This window comes from Lepisosteus platostomus, chromosome 10 (assembly GCF_059453375.1).
Source record: "Lepisosteus platostomus isolate fLepPlt1 chromosome 10, fLepPlt1.hap1, whole genome shotgun sequence".
Taxonomy (NCBI): Eukaryota; Metazoa; Chordata; class Actinopteri; order Semionotiformes; family Lepisosteidae; genus Lepisosteus; species Lepisosteus platostomus.
The window spans coordinates 35,977,871-35,997,178 of record NC_142620.1 but is presented as its reverse complement, the minus strand read 5'-3'; the positions used below and the strand labels follow the sequence as shown (position 1 = coordinate 35,997,178).

Here is a 19,308-nt window from a genome sequence, read left to right as displayed (position 1 = left end):
TTTGTTTTTTTTTACGTTTCACACAAGTAGGGTCACAATATCTGCCTATGTTTATGTCAGTTAATGCTTTTGACAGTTAGCAGGTTATAATATGATTTTTTTTTTTTAAATGAGGCCTCTAGCCAATCTTCCTATCACAGCAATTAAACTTGAAAATGCACTTTGTCTTAAATATCTCTCAATTTTTGTTTTCTGTGTTTGTTAATATAAGATAAATGGTCCATTAACCGCTCAGATTAATCTGGACTTAAGTATGACTCTGTGCCTTGAGCCACTGTTGTTCTGATGTTACAAATATAGGTCATAAAAAGAACATAAAGGTGATCTTAAAAATAAAATGGGATTAAATATGTTCTGGTGGGTTGTTATTATTCTCTCTTGCCAAATGTCCATATTATTCTTGTTACTGTTTATTATTCCTCTGTAAATGTGTAAAAAATATATATTTTTACTTTCTTTAATTCTGGATATTTTGAAAAAAAATATGTTTATATACAGTCTAAATTTATTAATACACCCATAATAATAATAATAACATAAAATAACAGAAAGATGTACAATTGGGTATTGTTTCTTAAATTCTTAAAATATATTATCCAGAAATCTTAATAGTATTACACAGAGTAAAGTCACAGTTAAAATCCTGAATTCACACCTTGGATACAGTAAATATTTTTTAAATAAAATTTAACAAAAACAAGTCTAAGGTAACATTCTACTTTTTGGAAGTGCAAGAAAAGCCTCTGGAACCATACAGAGGCTTCTGAAAGTTTCCTGTTCCTCTGGGAAAGGAGATAACACACAGAAAACATTCAGTAGTAGCAGACATCATCATGATTAAGGTCAGAGAGCACTTCGAAGACTGCAGGCAAATGAGCACTGACTTCTACATATTGGAGAATGGCTATAAAAGATCTAAGTTAAATACAAATTTCTAACCAGTCCATTATGCATGGATGCCAGTTTCTTAGATCCTGGGCAAATACAGTTTAGTTGCTGAAAGGCCATGAGTTACATGTAGGTGCTAGGAAGTCTGGCTCTTTTAGAACATTCAGTACACACCGAATGTATATACACTGTATTCCAATTTAAAAAAGAAAAAAATAGTACTTTCCACTAAAAAATCTTAGTTATAAAATTGGTAACTGAAATAATTATTTCCTTGCTGTGGTTTTAGTGTTGTGGAGTGGCCTTCAAAGTACAGATATATTGTATTATCTCACATGCGGTTATGAAGCAGCATTAAGAAATTATGCACTGCACATTTCTAAGAGATACTGTACATTTCTATGAGATACTGTACTGAAAGCAACAGGAGATATGACACAAACTGAATTTATTATGTCATGTGATTAAGAAAAACGTTGTTACAAAATTGTACCATTCCATAAAGTGTCAAATTTTTTATCCTGTATGATGAACATCTCTTTATTTTTCTATGATATTGTTAATTACAACATACATTTGCATGAACTAATACAGCCTTGCATTTCTTTACTGAAGCATCTGAGAGAAGTATCTTGCTCAATGGTAAAAGTGCAGTGGTTCAAACAGAATTTAAACCTACATTCCAGTTTCTTTCTTCCAGAAAGAGAAGAACAGATTTGGTGGAAAACCTGAAAAATTAATTAAAGCTGTTTTTATGAGACAAGACAAAGAAATACCAATAACCCTGTTCTCAAAATCATTGTGATAATCCAGTTAATTTTATATCATAATTCTTTGTATACTGAACATAAAATAAAGCCATCACAAATTCAACAAATTGACAAATTTATTATCAGGAAAATGACTAAGTCATTTTTGACATCTGACATTATATTGAACAGGATTATCAATGGTGGACCTACTTACTGTGAAAATCATAGGCTAATGTGTGTTGCCAACTGTTGGAAATAATACATATATTACAGATGCCGTTTTATGGGAAATCTGTACTTCCTCTTATTATCTCTAAGCCCCAATTGCCACATCAACCCTGCTCATGCCACACAATTATAATGGGATTCAATTCTAAAGAGTACAACATCTGTAGCATAACTGTCACATTCTCATCTTCCAAGAAAGTCATTGTTACAACAACAATATAAGGATCATGCTTTGTGTGGAATGTGGTCTCATCAGGAGTCTACAGAAAATACAGCAAGTGAAGTTCCAGAACTTGATCAGTGAAGTGTAGTGTAGTTGTGAATATATGTGGAGAGCTGCAGTATCAAGGCACTCCTGCCAAGACCATCACACTTGGACCTCTCCATTGATCTTGGCAAGGTGTTCTGCCCTGCGGTCTTCACGATCATGGCCTCTCATTGACAGGCTGTGTTTGGCTTTAACATCTTTCCAGATTATAATTTTCTAGCTATGAACATGCATGGTGTCAAGTGTACTCATTAATTCCATCATTGTTTGCTTAATAAGCAGGGAATATTAGATTCAAGTTATTTATCTTGATTTTCACCAAGCTTCATATTCAACCAGTTAAATCAACTCATCACCTGTTGCCATTCAATTCTTCTCACTAATTTAGTACTTATACAATTGTCAAATTCACTGGAGTGTATAACAGTCATGATCAATCAATAAATGTAATGTCATAAACATTTAATAATGATAATTTATATTAAAATTATATGAATCATATAATAAAAATAAATACAAATAATGTAATATTTTCTTCTGATGCTCAGTATAAATATTTTTTGAAAGTTAAAATGAAGCTCATTATAGTTCATTGTAACAAACATTTTTTGGTATTTACATTATATTCATCAATATATGGGTTTCCCGTTTCTTTAAGTATAGACGTATAACTGTGCAGATAACAAATCAAGTTTTCACCTTTTTAATTTAGTCTGTGTATAAGCTGCTTAGCAAAGCTGTAAGTCCATGTTAAGACAGCAAAATCTATAATTCACTCTTGCCGAGTGTTCTAAATAACAAAATCACATTGAAAAAGTAATTTTAATTGAATAGAGTACAACTAAAGACTTATTTAAGCTTATTTTTCTCACTCAAAGTTTAGAAACAACATAAAATGCTTGTATTCTCTTTAAACAAATTATTGACTCATGTTTTTTACAAGACAACAGTTTTATAGCCTTGGTGCTACTATAAAAGTTACCCTTTTTCTTTTTAAGAATTCTTCACTTTAATGAGTAAATGAATGGCATCAAATATTATATTGAAACAACAATAATAATTTATACCACCTTTAAAAGCAAAGATATCAAACTGCATTACTAAAAAACTCATTTCACCATGAAAACATTGAACATTATGCTGAAAAAGAAAACTGTACTCTTTTACTAACAATGAGATGATTCAAACTAACCTTACTTCTTCCCTGTAGGTAATTATCTACTGAACTACTTGCACTGCAAAAAAAAGTCTTATTTGTGGGGAATGTCCGAACTGCAAGCCATGGTGGATGATGTTAAGGGAGATGCGAGACTTGTATTTCATAGCCATGTAAAGTAACAGATATGTGTTTCTGTGCACTTCAGTCAGAGAAAAATATTCTCCAGGTCTGAAGATAAATTATTTTTATCTATCTTATGTTCAAATTTAATAAGTTATTTAAGTCACATTTGTGCATACATTTCGCATGCAAGACTGTTTCTAAAAATAAAATATTACTAAATAAAACCACCATCCCTGCTTTCAGTATTTTTGTATTTTGAGTCACAGAGTGATGATTTTGTTCTGCATACATAATAAGTACTCTTTCTCTGGAGCCATTATCTAAGAGCTTTACTGTGCACAGATCAGTTTACATGATGATGTGACAGATATTTCTGCCCATCTTTACTATTGAAAACATACAGCAGAAAATCAACCTTTCCTTCTGATACTTAAGTTTGGATTTCTGGCATGCATTGGACAGATTTTTTTGCTTGTTTAGCAAAAATGACATAAGTACACCATGCTTTAAATAACAGCAGGTTTACGTTTTATAAAATAAAAGAAATCTAACATAAGGCAAGTATCTAAAAATCTAAAAAGGTTTACTTTACAGGTGGTGTAGTTTACTATGTAGCACAAAGTATACACAAATTATGTATGCAAGACACCCTTTAAAAAATACACATATATAAAAACAAAAACAAAATGTCCTTTTGAAAAATCCAAATTAAATGTTATAATAATCACACAAAGCTATTTTTAATTGTAGGAATCAAATAAAAAATCATACTAAATATCCAATACAGAAAAAGTTATGTGAATGGGTCATTAATTATATTAGTAATTATTATAATATTAATAATCAAAATGCACATTAATACTTAATTTTTTTTTTCCTTTTTTACAGAATTATGGGTTTGCAAAGAAAACAATATTATGCTTTGTAATTTTGAAATGTATTGGTCATTCTACAGATCACAAATAGAATCTAAAAGAATTTGCCTGAACAAAGACATTTTTCCTAACCATTCACAGTTATGACATTATAAATAGATAAAGGCCATCAACAACAGTATGCTGCTAAAACTAAATGAGTAATGCAGAATCTTCTTTTTTTGTATTGTAAGTACAAACGGTATGCCACTTTTAGCTGCCTTTGTCTTTTCAGAACTGAAAATCATATAAAACGTATTATGATTTGAAAACAAGTCTCATGAACTTACACCCAGTTAGGAAGAATGGCAATAAATTTTAAAAAGAGGCTGCATATACACAGCACAGGCAAGAACTGGAGAAGCTTCAAACTGTGCATTGTCAGAGGAGGGTGAAGTATAATCTACTTACAGAGATTCGCAGACTGACAAGGCAATTAGCAAAGAGAGAGACCGCAATGTAGCACTGATGTGACTTGCATGGGATTCGAAGCAAGCAACTGTAAATATACCCTGCTTCACAGCACATCAAGCACATACCGAATTTGAAACAGAAAGGCAGATCTTGGGCAGTCTGACAGAAAGGCCCACTAAAATTATCCATTAATTCCTCTTTAGGATCTACCACCTTGCAGTTTCTTTATCGACCAATCAAGAAAGACAAGTGGATGATTCTTCTTAAATTTGTAAAACTCACAATGGTCCTTGGAGAGGCTGCTGCCAACTTATCACATGCCAAAGTACTCTGATGATGAATAAAGACCATAATGCAGTGGATGCTGCCAAACCCTCATGTCACCAATGCTGGTGTGCCTCAGAATGCAGCAATCTTTTATTCCTCCAGACAGAAGTGTAACCTCTCCTGTTCTCTGGTTTAGGGTTTAAGAATTGAAAACATATTGTACCATGGGATTGAAATCAATTATCTTCCATGGAACATGAATGTAATGTAAGCAGGGGATGAAAACTGTGTGCTCCCTGGCTCTGTATCCCTGGCGAAATGTGTAGGAATAGCTAAAAATAAGTACATTATACTACAGAAAGGCAGATACAATATTTCAAGCTGCTACCATAAACCCACTTAATATGAAAGTAATGCTCATTTGCGCAGCTTTTATACATGTACATTTTTAACCATGAAACACACTAATGTTCTTTCCTCAATGTATCTTGTATATAATCTACATTAACTACATCTGAACAAATAATAAGTTTATTCCATGGTGAAAAGAGAAGAAGAAAACACAACGTTTTGGCTGTGGTGCCTTCTTGGGTGTAAGAAGGCACCCGAAGAAGGCTCCACAGCCAAAATGTTGTGTTTCCTTTCTTTTCTTTTCACCATGGAATAAACCTATTACTTGTTCCTTTGCCACCTACGCATGCTGACACAGCTACCCACCTGAACTATTAACTACATCTTATCTAAACCTTATAAGGGTCATCATCACCTTTCTGTTCTGAAGTACTGTATGAAAAGAAGATTTTTTTGTACTCTTCTTGGTATCTTTTTTCCCACCAACAGTCTATTTATGCTCTTAGAAATCACGTATATATAAAGCAAAGTAATAATGAAACACTCATGGCTTCATGATAGCCTCCACCTGACAAAATGTCCTTTGTTACAATGCATCACTTAAGCTTTATGTTTTGTTTTTCTTCGGGGTGGAGAATAGTGTCTGATGACCTTTAGGTACAGAGGGACCAATTTATGTTTACCTTTACAGGCATATATTTTTAGTTGGCTGCTACAGGCAGCAACACTTTATTCTTTACAACTGAATAATAATAAATTCCCATACAGTAGAAGACTGAATTTATATTTTGCTTTGTTGTTAGATATTGTTAGATATTATTTGCTAATAAAAATGTTTTATAGAGGTGCAAATAATACTCCTGTGTTGATTTTAAAGCACTTTTTTATGCATTACGTCCCTCACCCATGACTACTGAAACAAAAAAAAATAAAATTATATTGCTGTTAAAAATAAATCAATACATTTAAGTATACAGTATCAACTAGTCCCGTGCTGCATAATTCCAAAGCCAGAAGACTATAGGCAACTACACTAATGCTTGAAACAATCAGTGGCACAATACGAGAGTAATACTTATTTAGCCCCTAGAGGGCAGTCCAAAGGACCTGGCAAAGAAATACTAAAGGTACTGCATGGTTTAGAACTGCGGTAATACATTACTCTTCTATGCTCATTCTTATGCACCATAAGACAATATATCGGAAAACATCACATTGTTTTAAATTGCAGGATATGTATCTCAGGATATTGCATAATATTAACCATACCCTCTTATGCAAACATTAAGACCATGTAAGTCTAATAAAATGATCTATCCACCCATAACAAATAAATCGGTCCTGAAGAAAAAAAAATGAAGCCAACTGATCACGATTAAATTCTGACATTCTAAAGAAGACTGCTATGATTTAAGATTAAATGCATTACAAGCAGCCCACAAAAGATTCCTACCGAAGACTAAATGTCATGACGCCAATATATTCCTATAATTTCAACCACATTTAATCTTTGAACCATAAAACAGCACATAATCCAACAATGAAGAATTACTGTTGATAGTTCATTGAACCATATTTCATATTACATACATTACGGACATATATTTTAAAAATATCTAGTTTTACTTGGTAACTAAATATTTTCCAACATATCCTGCACAAAAAACTTGGATAATATACATTAAACAATTATTCAGAGTGACAAACATTTCACTGAAATATCATAGAAATCCTCTTAATGAAAAATATTTATTGTGAATGTTTCAACATCCAGTCATTTGCTTGCAAGTAATCATAAATTACCAATGTTTCAGAGGATAGGCACATTTCTAAGCCTGAATGAAAGACTCAGTGAAACAAAAGGAAGATGCATTTGAGGCTAAGGAACCCTGGAACACCTCTGGAAAGGAATTGTTTTTCACCTCGAGGTCTAAAATCTGTGATTCCATATGGGACAGAAAACACTGTGCTAGTATTTCGATGGTGTTCTTCCCACAAACCCCCCTCTCCATTCCAATTCTCATCCAAATCCCTTTAACAGAAATGTTTGATACAGAGAACAAGAATTATTGATCCTCATAACTCTTCCCCCACTTTTGTATGATCTAGATTGAAGCAGCACATACACTACGTAAAAGACTTCTGCTTCATATCTTTGATCTCCTTTCTGCAAGGGCTGTGGTGTATGAAACCAATCTGTGGAGACAGTGTTCCACTGCATTTAAATTATCCCTGTATTTATGGCAAAGTGATTTGAGTTTTAGGCTACATGAGGAAAAAAGGCTTAAGATGACACTTTAAAAGGAATTGCAACAAGTGATAAAAAAAACTTTCTTCCTTGATTAACTTGCCAGATATATTTGCTAAGGACAAAAGGATATTTAGGTCAAAAACATATAAATTCCCCTTTTTAGAGCCCTACTTCCAAATAAAGACAGATATGTCTACAAATAGAAAGCATATAGTTAGATACATGCAGAATGAGTGTTAGTACCCTCTTAAAATATACCCGTTTTTCATAAACTAGTCCCAGTCCACATAAATGTAATCTCCAAAATTTACTCTCGAGGATGTCAGAATCATCGCATCTATGAGGAACCATGTCAGCGTAGCAAAATGCAATCCGTTTGACAGTTTTCTTAAAAATATTGCAAACTATAAACTACTGTACTACTGCCTCAGTAATGATAAAATAAAGGAACTTGCATGCCAGTGCTTTACTTAATAAAAATACATATAATTAAAAACTAAAGTGCCACATGTCGTGATTCATTTACTTACTATTTTGCATGAATGACAAACTTAATAACAGATAGAGATGGTTTTCCTTTAGAAGTGTTAATCCAGTGGATACTGTAGGTCTTTCTATAGGTGCTTTATACATACCGATAAGAAAATAACAAGAATTCATTAATATTTCCCAAGAAAAGATATTAGTAGTGCTTTATTCATAAAGTGGGGTGACATCAAATTCTTAAGGCCAATTCTTTTGGCCAAGAGCTTACTTCACTTAAACTGAAAAGGCGATATTGAAACTGTTGTTTGCTTAAGTTTCACAAGATAAGTGTATATTATAGCAATATCAATGCATTCATGAGCTTTTTAAGGCCTATGTTATCTAGAAGTGGGGTTATCTATGTTTATGTATTCCAGTGTGGTAATATAAACCCATCAGTAAAATGTTCTTCATGTATTATGTATAAAAATTAAATATCTTTCATCAAAGTACAAAAAAGAAACATCAAGGTACAATTACAAAAGATGAGATAAAGACATAACTGAAGGCGTCCAAAATGAAAATTTAAAATAATTTCCTTATTGTTGAGTCTTCTCCTCTGTCTGGCATCTGTTCTCGTGGCATACAGTGCACGTCAATTGCCAAAGACATGAATGGACAGAGAAAAACTATACAAATATAAATGTATTGCTACCTCTTATTTTTTCAATTAATCTCTGTTTAATAACATCGGCAATTTTAACAGACAAGAGGCATGTTTCGAAAGTTAACAAAAACTTATAAAACAATGTTCACGTCCTGTTTCTACTACAGAGGAACATATTCAAGAAGCCTTCCCATCCTCCTAAATTTGAAATCATCTTTTGATATGCATTTACATGGCATCAAGTCGCGCAGAAGTGAAGTACTGTAACTGTACCCCGTAAATAAAGAGAAAATAAAATAAAGGAATAATCACTATTGCTCTTTTATTTTTTATAATTATATTTGCAATAATATCAAAGAGACTATTTCTATCAATTTGAGTGCATCTACAAATTAATATATACACTTGATTATCAGACAAAGCCACGTGGAAAATTGTTTTGTAAAACTCGGTTACAAATTTAATCTGATTATTAAAATAACTACATTTGAACTGCTGTTTCGGAAGTACAGTTTATCTACTGAAGACATATCTAAGTCACTAAGTCTATCAATCGGAAATGCATCGTGTATATAACTGTAAAAAAAAAACGTGTACCAAATTAACCGGCACTTAAACTAATCTAACCGAATTACCACAATAAATCCCAAAGCAAATTTGGAAGCAAGCAACTGCGCCGTAGACGATGTGCAATGCTAAACGGCTTCACCGGTCACGTTTTGCTGCTGTTTATTTCTTAAACAGCCAAATCTCCTATGTTTAAATTGATAAAATAGTAATTATTTTTATCTGGACTATTTTAATATAGTTTTTTTTTTCAACGTGTGTTTAGCCTTTTATTTTTTTAGCATCTTCTTTGCTTCATTTTGCTTTCATTTGACGATCGAGTTGAGATATTTATATTAGCATAAACCGCCGGAAAAGGCTATTTTAAATACATCATTCCGGTATCGGACGAGACCCATGCTGAGACTGTAGACTGACGCTGCTACCATTGGTACCAGCGGTCTTGTCACTAACCATTTCCAGAGCGCTATTTTCTGCAATCATACAATTTCGCAAGTGATAGTTGATGATTTCCCCCGTCCTTTCAGCAAAGTTCAATGTACACTTTACCTCAAGCATTATTAAAAGTGTAGTTAATTTTGTAATAGTTTTATTACTGCTGTTTTTTGACGTTATATCGGATAAATTGTACATGATCGCTAAACACCTTTCCCTTTTATCAGTCAGTTTGAGACTCGTCTGTGCTAACAGCAAGAACGATATGCTAAAGAACAGCAGACAGATTTGCAGTTTTCTGTAATATATATATAGATGATATCTTATACATAGACTGCAAACCATAAACTAATCAAGAAATCCGTTAACATACGGATTAGGAATTTTGTTTTAGTACATATTTTTAATGTTGTTATCCTCAAAAGTATATATCGTTTATGCAAGTGCCTCCACTCCACAGCATCGCCTTCAAAATCGGCACACTTCATCTCTTCGAGTTCTTGTTAGATGATGCGCAAAACAGCATTAACTTTCCTTATACGAGGCTATTAATTTTCTAAAACTGCCTTGGGTTCACTGCCAGTGTTATTAATTCTTAACACACAAATTACGTGTATGATCAATAGTGCCCATACAGAATATATAATGAATGTAAAATACTGCACTTACCTTGAATTCCTTTCACCAAAAGCGGTAAATTATTTTCAAATCCCTGGCACGTACTGGCATCAGTGCTTTAAAACATTCTGTACCACGCATGGGACTGAAGCGAAAAAAGAGGAATTGATGTTCCTCTCTAGCAACAGCAAAACATAAATCAAATTAAATCCCACTACTGAAAAAAAAACATAATTTAAAAAGTCTATAGTCCAAAATTACAAAAAAAATATCACTGTAAATGTTCTTTAAAAAAAAACGGATATCTCCTCTTCAGGTAACCTGTTAAAACGTAATGCAATTCCAAGTACAAATAATGATACCGGTGTTCCAAGTCGCTACTGAGTACAGGGGACTTCAAGTATTCTTGCTATTAGTTCAAGACAGTGATATCACTCATTATAGTCCTCTCCCTCGGTCGGTACAACTAACAGTTGATTTTACTCGTGCAAATCGGAATTGCATCCCCGATTTATACAGGAATTACTGTTTCAAAATTGCTGCAAATTATTATAGATTTTTTATTTTTTTCTGTTGAGTATTTTCTTTTCATACATAAATGCACGCCATATGTTGTTGTTTTTTTCAAAATGTATGAGCAGTAGTTAGTGCTGACGACGTCCGATGGAGCTGGCTGTGAGAGCGCCTTGGTGCAGCTGTATCATCACTCTCAGAAGTTGTTGATTAAATGTTGCAAGGGTTCTGTGCGTAAAGCTCTAGCATTCTCAGTTGTGTTAGATGAACTCAGCCCCTTAGTACTGCCGGCCACTCCTCCTCTGTTGACATCATTGTCGAAGGAGGGACCTAGGCCTAGAATACAAATTATGTATTTTTTCCTTAAAGCCATACTCGCCTGTTTAAAAGGAGGTGGCAGCGCTTTGCTTTAATCAGAGCTTTCTACGAAATGCATTTTTTGCTGGTTTAACTTCGCATGTGTATGAGAGGGGGCAGTGTTCGCTTTGCTAATAAATGTTGATGCACATGTACGGAGAAGTGGTCATTTTAGTAATGCTTTGAGTGTGAGGTCGTTGTAAAAACGACATACTAAAGAGTCTTGAAACTTATGATATCTATTTGATTGTTTTATGTGGGGCCGAACGAGTTTTTTCTATCTTTTATCTTTTTTTGTCGAGATACTAAAAAGCTTTTATAACAGGTTTTTGAGACAAAAAAAACATACCGTGCAGAAAAAAAAAACAACATATTCCTTCACTGATTAAGTGAAGCCGATTATACGGTATGCGGGCATTGGGATTTTATGCATACTGAAAAAGTACTGATAGTAAAATGTAATGCAAATCTACAGTAATTGTTAATAACATTTGAACATTTGATTTGAAAAATCAAATAAATTTTAAGAGTTTTTTTTTCTATTTCTTTAGGGATGCACTCAAAAGTGCATGAAGCAAATCTCTGAAATCAGCACAATGAGATTCCAGTTAGGTGCTCTAACACTAGCTGCAAGGTCAAGGATCCAAGTGAAATGAGGGGCTGAATAAAAGCTAATGATATCCTAATAAAAGGTCACACTTCCAAATGTAACGAGAGCCTTAATGAAAGCCAGTGATGTCCTATATGACCCTGCTGAAGAGTATTTGGGGGCAGATGATATTGCTTGCACAAGGAGTTTCATAAAGTTTCAGCTGGTGCATTGTTAGAGCTAAGTCTGAAGAGAAAGGCTCTTTTCATGCTGAACCTGATGATGATATTATGCTTCAATATTGCATTTGCACAGTTACTGTGCAGTACAGGTGCCTGCAGGGCACGCATATGGAGAGCAGATATTATGTGCCGGCCTGAGTGCGTGTCTGTAAAAGATAAACTAGTTCAGTTTGTGTCGGCTATTTTTATATGTCAAGCCTTTGTCTACACAAAATTTAGTAATGAACATGGCTGAATTTACCTTGACCAATCTCCCTGCATTCCTTCCACTCCCTGGCAGTCCCATGGGACCACTGGTTTGAGAGTTTTGAGACGTATTTATTAGGATTGGAGAGTTTGACCGACGCCAAATGTGGACTGCTCCTACACTGCCTTGGGATTGAGAGACAACATGTATTCAGGTTGCTGGAGTCTACTGATTCATATGCTGCAGCTGTTCACTTACTGAAGGAGCACTACAACACAGCTTCAGGTGTCCTAATGCAGCCTTTAATATTTCACCAGAGAACTCAGCTCTTGGGTGAATCTATGCAACAGTATATACAGTATCTGCCCTGTGAGAACTCGCCTAGCCCTATAACTTCAGGCCCCTGCATGACAATATGATTAACGATTAGCTCACTGAGAAAACAGCTAATAGTCAAGTACGTGACTGTCTGTTAAAGGTATCTGATGATCTCACATTAAGGAGCACAATTTGTAAGACTTGTCTTATAGAAACTGCCACTTAGTGTGCTGCTCAGCTCACAGGTGCAATGCTGCAAATACCAGTGCAACAGCTGCAATCTTCTGCCCCCGACCCCAAGTCTAGTATTAACCAAACACAGCTGTACTGCTTGACTATGTTGCGGCAACTGTGGGGCACAGACATGCAGCTAGAGCTCCCAAATGCCTTGAGCCTGACATACGCTGCAGAAATTGCAATAAACTCCATTCTTTCACTTGCTGCTGTTACTCTGCTCCAGCCCAGTATGAATCTCACACAACAGAACTGGCTGCTATTCATACAGTGGAGGATAAGAATATTGGGTTTAAAACATGTGAAGTGTATTTTGATGATGTTTGCATTCCCCCCTCCTGGACACTGGGGACAAGGTGTTTCTGCTTAATTATGCTACATATCAGCAATTCTTGTTGTCATTGCCCTTACAGCACTCATGTACTTTACCACACTCTGGAGATACGGACAAGCCCACATTGACATCATACTGATCCTGCCGTGGCCAGTGCACCACATTACAAGATCCTGGCAGAGACAAACTTCCATATGACATGAAATAGAGTGAATATTTTAGGGTTAGTACTGTTTGAAGATATGGGATTCTTTGTGGCTGACAACCAAGGTCAGGAAATTTTAGATATCATGTGGCAACAGGAGCTGCCTACAGTCAATCCAGCAGTGCCATCTGTAGTTCAGCCCCTGTGCTGCATTCCCCTGGCTCTGCAAGAGGAAGTGTCAGTGGCGATCCAGTGTCTGTTTGAGGCAGGAATCATTGAGCTCGTCAATGCTTCCCCTTGGATCTCCAACCTGCCTAGTCATTGTAAAGAAAAATTCAGACAGGCTACAAGTATGTGTTGACTTACTGTACGTGCCATCAACATAGCCATTAAGATAAGATTATATCAGATGGGTACTCTTTGCCTACTGTGGAGGAGTTCACCACACACTTTCATGGCCCCATAGTGTTAAGCAAGTTAGACCCAACACAGAGCTACTTGCAAGTACCTCTGCACACCAAAAGCCAGGACCTTACAGGATTCATGATGCACACCAGTGTTTACTTGTTTGTGTGACAGTACACTATCACAACATCATCATTTCACCAGTTACTGAAGAAAGACATATGTTGGGTTTGGAGAGCTGCCTGTAGTGAGACCATACAACATCAGTTAAATTTAAACAATTAAAAACAAAAAAATAAAACCATCTTATTTACAGAAATTGTATATACAGAAATGTTTTTCCACACGATCTGAAGCACCAGCTCACCTCCATACCATACTGGGACACTTTGATCCCGAGAGCTACACTATGATTATGTGTGATGCCTTGGCCCTAGAAGTGGAGGTCATTCTCTCACAGGCACTGGAAGCTACAGAATGGCCAGAGGCTTTCACATCATGTGCGTTGAATCCAGCAGAGCAGAAGTACAGATACAGCCATTCAAAATACAGGCCAGATAATGCATCAAATTGAGGTGTAAACACCTCACTACAGCATTCTACACCATGCTTATTCTTTTGAGGGACTACACTACTTTGTAAAACCACCACATCATGCAGTGCATGCTTAACATAATGTGTGGAAGCACTTGGGCTGTCGCCAAAAAATACCTGGTTTTGAACTCCAGTCAGTGCTAAGCCCCCTGGGACATTCTTTTTTCCAATTATATAATTTAGGTTGTATACTGTTTAGACTTTTATTTGTTTCATTCTATATATTACAGTATGTTTAGCATTAATTTAATTAAAAAAATAAAGTAGGGCTATTTTACAAACACAAAATTACTCAGTTGGCTAACTAAAAATGTTGTAATATTATAGTTTGTTGTGACTGTGATGTGCTTCGTTCAGTTTTACATCCACATTAAAATAATCTATATTTTGTATTAATGCAAATTTCAGCAACAAGTAATCAGGAAACACTTTTATTTTAAGTTTTCATTATAGAAATATATTTCACACATATTGTACTGTGGTGGCTTACCATACGGTATCATGCTGTATACTATACACAGCATATTTTACAGTATACCAATCACACTACAGTTCATTGATATGTATGCTATAGTTTTGGTACAGTATATCTATGGATATGAATTAATATGATTCGTTTGTGTGGCACATTGGGAATTGTAGTCTTAGTTCTCGTGTTCTATTCACGTGGCTGCTGTTTTAAAACTACATTACACACTGTTACATATACACCCTCACTGCAAAAAATCTTAATTGGGAGGTACACTCCTCTGTATCAATTTTTTCCCTCATTGCATTATTTACAGTAGTCTAACAGTGGGACTTAACAGTTTGTAAGACAAACTATTCCACGAATAAATAAAAATGCACATTCAATTTATGTAAAACCATTAAAATCAACACAGCACATGCATTTTTTCAACGTGAAAATGCTAAGACTGAAACTGTGAGTCACCCAAACAGCCACATCACTGGTACAACACACATATACTGTATAACAATACAGCCAGCAGCCATATTACTCTGCACCTCACAGCTGGCAACCCACTGAAACTAAGCAGGTGTGAGCCTGGTCAGTACCTGGATGGGAGATCTCCTGGAAAAACTAAGGTTGCTAATGGAAGAGGTGTTGGGGCCAGCAATGGGTGTTCACTCTGCAGTCCATCTGGGTCCTTATGCCCCAGTATAGTGACAGGGACACTATACTCTCAACAGGTGCTGTCCTTCGGATGAGACGTACTGTAAAACTGAGGTCCTCTGAGGTCATTAAAAATTCCAGGGCGTTTCTCAAAAAGGGTAACCCTGGCATCCTGGCCAAATTTCCCATTGGCCCTTACCAATCATGGCCTCCTAATAATCTCCATCTATGAAATAGCTTCATTACTCTGCTTTCCTCCCCATTGATAGCTGATGTGTGGTGAGCGTTCTGTCGCACTATGGCTGCTGTCGCATCATCCAGGTGGATGCTGCACATTGGTGGTGGTGGAGGGGAGTCCCCATTACCTGTAAAGCGCTTTGAGTGGAGTGTCCAGAAAAGCACTATATAACTGTAAGGAATTATTATTATTTTTTTTATTATTATTATTATTATTATTGTAATACTATACAATAAATAGTAGAACCAGCAATTATGTTGACCATACAATCTAAAAAACAAATCTGAAATGGTGTGCCCAGCGGGTGTTTTGTTTGTACTATGAATCAGTCCCTGAGGCATACCTAAAAAGGTTTTGAAATTATGATTATAAAAAATCAAACCCTTGTTTAGTTTGCAAGAGAGAAAAAAGTATCTTTTGATTAGTCGTGTTCAGGTTGTAAAGTAGGTGATTTTCACAAACTTAACCAGCTATTTTTTCTTGAAGAATTTAAAATCTACCTGACTGACTGTATTGTAGCCTATTTCATTGAGCAGAAAGTTACAAGCATCTATGTTAGCAGATGAGTTTGTGTTAACACATAAAAATGTGTTCTACCCTGGAATTGATAAAAACTCAACAATTCTGACACCTACAGTACCGTGATATCCAATCTAAACATCTTGTTACGCAAAATATTCTAGAAATATTTTAGACCCATGTGCTCACTCATTGAACTCCAAGATTCTGACTTATTTGACTTTCAGCTTGTCTATAGACAGATGTTTATGAAGAAAGTGGAACATGGTACTACCATCTATATAAAAATAAATACTCAGATCCATAAAAAGAAAATCATTAATGATGTTCGGACACTATTATTATCTTCAGCTACCAAAATGTCTTTACTTACATGATTCCATATATATATATATATGGATTTTAAAAAAGTACTACAACTCTTTTTACAAAAATCACAACAGAAAATATTCATAGAAAAGGTTAAAACATTATAACTTTTTCTAAAGTATATCAACTAAGTGTACCTAGAAGGTTCACATCAAAACTTTTCCAAGTTTTGCAAAATTACCACAATAAGTGACTGAGTTAAAGACTTTGATGCAGAAAATGTTAAACAAAGTCTATGGTTGAAGAAACCATATGGTGGAGCCAGCAGAACACGAAGGAACATTTTAATAAGAAATGCAGGGTATGGTCCCTACGCATTGAGGTGACTCAGTGCTCGACAATTACATTGCATTAATAAGCTACCTTTTGGGCTTTTCCACTTTAAGTCACTCAGCAACCTGCGATTTTCAGGATGCAGGATGGCTCCTACTGGCATGCTTAGTGAGTACACAAAGTTAAGCTACCTTGCACACATCCATAGCCCTCTGTCTACTACTATTTATTTCCCTGGGCTGACAAATTAGCCAAGTGATATAGGGCCAATGGGCAATGAAGAAGCTTCAGAGTCAGACAGTCCCTCCACCCCACCAAACCGTTTGACTATGTGACTTGCTTCCACATCTCAGGCTGGTTGGTTAGGTTAAGACAGGAAGGGAAGGGATGTTCTGTTTGAATGTTGCATTTGTGCAGCGCACACATAAGGAGTCCAAATATTATGTGCTCCTGAAAACCTGTGTGTGTCTGTAGAAAATCAGTTTAGCTTGTGTTGGCAAATTTTATGTGTCATGCCTTTGTCTACACAACAGGTTAATATTGAAAAACGTCCAACATAAGAACATAAGCAACGTTTATGTGCTTATTCATTTTTTAGCAGAAGACTTGAAGTAGTGTCCAACTACTGTCACGGATGTCTGAAAGGACGAACCGTGGAATGGCAGGAGAGCGAAAATAGACCCTATGGGTAGTGGCGAGACGGGGGTTAGCCCGGGCTCAGCTGTTCAGGAAATGCCGTATAGAAACGTATGCCCTCAGGCCATAGACAGGAGTTACCCTGTGCTAGGCAGGTCTCAGGACATCTGGACCTCAATGCTGAGCGAGTAGCAGAGCAGAAGCAGGAAGTAAATAGGCTACACAACAAGACACACCAGAAAGACATGAATAATCACAGGGAACTAGGAACAGGAGAAAAATAGAGCGCCAGTGTACTGTGCGTGACAACTACTGTTGGATGTCCTTTTGTAATACTCCCACAGTACAAAAATATAGCTCTAATCCTGTTTTCAAGATGTTCTCAAAACAGTTGTTGAACATACTGTAGATGTTCATTGTAGATAACTGTCAAGTGTCATTTAAAAAACCTTAAAAACTACATTCTGCTGGTGTGAAAAGTCAAAAAAAGAAGATTTGTGCTAACAATGTTATACCTTTTTATAATCTTTTGATATATATTTTTATTGATAAAAATGTGTTAGGACTTAAGGTAGAACCACCAACTCAGCCCCTAAAGTTTTAGTCCCTAAGGCTTGAAAATCCATCTTCATACCATTTTTCACGTGTTTTGCTAACATATAATGTACTCTTTCATTATTTTACACTTCAACATTTTAACATCCTTTTTTATTTTTAACATTTATATGGGCTCCATACCATCAGGGTGTCCCACTGTGATGCACAACTTGTGACACACCTTTTTGCTACGAACTCTGTTCAGTAATAACATCACACATTCATACTGTGATGTATACAAACTGAGGGAAGGAGGATAAATACAGTTAAGTTGTGAATTCTCAAATATTTTCTTCATCACTCATTGCATCTTTTGATTACTGGAGCAGCACACACCCAGACACTTGAAATTATGTAGAACCATCCCCCTATAATTTTGTCTTCCCTGAAGCATTTTTTCTTTTTTTTTTAAAAAAGAAGAGGCTTTATGTTATGTCCCAGTGTGTGTTCTGTGTGTGTGTTTTTTTCTGTTATGTCCACACTGCCGACCCTTGATTTTTCTCCCTTCCCCATTGGCCCACCATTACACCACACTTTCAGTATGACATCATCATCAATTAGCTCTCAGCCAATCAATAACATCTTATTCAGCATATAACATGGAGGTTTTCAGCAAGGAGATGCCTTTCATTTGACTTTTGTCCTGTTTGGTTTTGGTTATTGCTTCGCTTCGCTTCGCTTTTGGTTATTGCTTCGGCTTCGTTGGTTTGTTTTGTTTTGCTTTGTGTGTGTGTATTTTCGTATAGCTTCGGCTTTGTTGTTATGTTGGTTTTCTGTTAGTTTCTTTGTACTTTCGTTTGTTTGTGTGTTTATCCTTGTTTTGCCATTACCTTGCCCTAACGTGTTACATGTTCAACTTTTGTGTTCTTTTGTACCCTGCTCCTGTTGATTACTCTTGTTTTTCCTTATTTGTATTCCTGGTTCACTTGTGTTTTTGTGTGAACTTTTGTATATAAGGTTAGTTTAGGTTGTTGGGTACACTTTACACACTTAGTTGATTTTGTATTAGTACACTTACTTAGTACGGGTGAGTGCCGTTTTGTCTTGAATGGTTTTGGGTAGTCAGTGCAGGTTAGCTAGGGTGTTGAAGACGCCGAAGACCGTTTCGGGTTTTCTTTTGTAGTCAGATTAGCTTTCCCTTACTTTCCTAGCCAGCTCCATTTTGTTTGTTATTTTCTTTCCTTTGGCACCACTCTAGTTCCTTACCCTTGTTAGCACGCTTCCTAGTCCCTCACCAAAACCCAGCTGCTTCCAAAAGAATTATCCTAAATGTT

The 19,308-nt window shown here is 35.6% G+C and overlaps 1 protein-coding gene across 3 annotated transcripts in view; it reads right to left on the bottom strand.

The window, feature by feature from the left end:
* Positions 1 to 11,119, bottom strand: part of pcdh11 (protocadherin 11) — a 504,202-nt gene extending 493,083 nt beyond the window's left edge. For all 3 annotated transcript variants that reach the window (XM_088648932.1, XM_088648933.1, XM_088648934.1), the window contains exon 1: positions 10,419 to 11,119. The gene's annotated coding sequence lies outside the window, so the exon portion shown is untranslated. The remainder of the gene's footprint in view (positions 1 to 10,418) is intronic.
* Between the last annotated feature and the right edge of the window lie 8,189 nt (positions 11,120 to 19,308).